The sequence below is a fragment of the Bombyx mandarina genome, chromosome 08 (assembly GCF_030267445.1).
Source record: "Bombyx mandarina strain Sakado chromosome 08, ASM3026744v2".
NCBI lineage: Eukaryota > Metazoa > Arthropoda > Insecta > Lepidoptera > Bombycidae > Bombyx > Bombyx mandarina.
Window position 1 is genome coordinate 7,813,287 of NC_143215.1, and position 2,602 is coordinate 7,815,888.

Consider the following 2,602-nt stretch of genomic DNA (forward strand, 5'->3'; position numbering starts at 1 on the left):
TCACCAGCATACTTACCATGTTTGTACGGGAAGAATTTTTAAAATTGTATTATAGTTGAGTTAGTATGTTATGTAATTATGAAATGTTTGTAAGTGTAATAATTTTTTACGAAAAAGACAGACGGGACACGACACACACATGAATGTAAAGTTATTTTTGTTTTTTATGAAAACTGTCAACACTTCTGTAACTATTAAATATACCTATTTTAATTATATATCTGTTTTCCTATAAGTCAAACGATTCCCGTAAGCTATTTTGTTGAATTTGATTTCTCCTAATGGCATTTCAATAATTCAGTTTTTTAGTAGAGTTTACAGTAAAATCCAAAAGCTTTGTCATTTTGAGACACACTGGGATGTAAAAAAAACACGTGTGGCACTCGGGGACTGCCACGGTAAAGTTATTGCACAGCATTTTTTATCAACTTATGCAGTTATAATTACACAATAATAATTTAATATTAAAACAATAATAAAATAAGACCGCGCTATATTTATAAACATTAACAAAAGCAAAACATTAACTGTCCCCTTCACACTCATAAGCTTCACTGCTGGGAATGTATTGAACGCGAGCTACATGGTAGGCGGAGTGGGGGGTATTAGTTTTTTATTGTCGTTACGGAATTTCTTGATTCGGTCGCCGCGCTCAAAACCCGCGATAAAAGCTATGCAATAGCTTAAAAACGACCAGAAATAAAACGATAATCCGTTAATTGCAAATTATTTTAATGCACTCGCTATGAGAAATTCAATAAATATCTAATGTTAAAAAGTTTTCCCACGACACATATGTACTAACTGAAAGAAATAAGAATAAATTAACGTCAATCACGCGTTCCTTCTGCCTCTTCTTTTATAAATCTCTATGTCTATAATATTTGGTAAAATTACATTACTCAGATACTCTAACGAAACAACTGGAAGTATTAAATTTTTTTTTATCAATCTGTTAGGTTTTTTTTTTTTTTTTTTCCACAGGAGAAAATCGCCGGATCCCCACCCGCGCGGCAGGTGGGGTATGTGGGAGTTGAACCTCACTAAAAACTCCTGCCGCTCACAACCGGCGCCCTACCTCGGACCGGGCCGGAGCCCAGTCGGGGCTATTGAAACGGCGGGACAGGGTTGACGCAGAGCACATTACATCCATCCCACCGTCTCACGGACGCCGGACCGGTGGCCGCCAGCGACACGACCACCGGTTCCCTCGTTCAGCGGGCCGAGAGCCCGCTTTGATGGCGCCGCGTTACACCTTCCCCCAGAGCGGTCGGGGGAACGCGGTCTACCATCACCCGGCTTCCTATTGCGGGTGAGCGTGCAAAGCACGCCACCCCACGTCTGGGTCTCTCCCCGCACACAACGGGTGGGACCCCTAGCTCTTAGGGGGCCAGGTCACGGATACGACCCCGGTCCCGACCCCCTGCTCGGCGGCGGCGGGTTTCTGCGTAGTGAGGAGAGCTTTCCCTCACTCGCCCCGCCGCCTCCTTCTGCGAGATGGTGCACTCGCAGAAGTCGAGCATAGCCTTCCATGACTCATCGCCGCCAAGCATCGACGCCACGACGCCAGGCAGCGACAAGTCAGGTCCTATCTTTGCGACCAGGACACGGCGCTGCACCTCCCACGCGGGGCAGACAGCGAGCGTATGCTCCGCCGTGTCCAGGTCGTGTCCACAATGGTGACACCTCGTCGTCGGCTCAGCCCCTATCCGGCGCAGGTACTTCCCGAAGCATCCGTGCCCGGTCAGCACCTGCACCAGACGAAAGGTGAGACGTCCCTCGCCACGATTCACCCAGTCATCAAAGACCGGGTAAACCGCCTCGACGGTCCGTAGCCCCCACGTGGGGTTGGCCAATCGCCTCGACCACGACTCGAGCACGGACCGCCGAGAATGGGCCTTCCGCGCCCGCAGCTCACTTTCGGGGACACGCGCCACGCCCCGAGCACGAAGCTCGCTGCGCCACCGATAGTCGGCAGCGAGCGACTCCGCCTCCAGCTCCCATGGCGGCGTCCCCGCCAAAACACACGCCGCCTCGAAGGAGACGGTGCGATATCCGCGGATGACCCTGATGGCAACGGTGCGCTGCGGCCGGCGCAGGAACCGAGCCATAGTGGCCCGGTTGCGCGGCTCAGCCCACACAGGTGCACCGTACAGGGCCATCGATCGCACCACCCCCGCGTAGAGACGGCGCACAACTTGATCCGGTCCCCCAATATTCGGAAGCAGCCGGCTCAAAGAACCGGCCGTCCCCATCAATCGGGGGACCAGCTCCGCAAAGTGAGCACGAAAAGCCAACACGAGGCCGAGGTACTTCAACTGCACCCCGACCCCTATCCGGACGCCTCCAACCACGATGTGGGTGTCAACGGGTGGCGCCCTCCGCGGCCCGTGAAACCACAGAACCTCGGATTTATTGAGCGCCACGTCGAGACCCAGCCTCCTTATCCTTCCGACGACGAGGGCCACTCCCGCTGTGGCGAGACGGGCAGACTCCCTATAATCATCCCCCCGGGCCACGACCAACGTGTCGTCCGCGTAACAAATAACGCGGAGGCCCGGGAGGAGGGCGCCCCTCAGCACCCAGTCGTACCCGATATTCC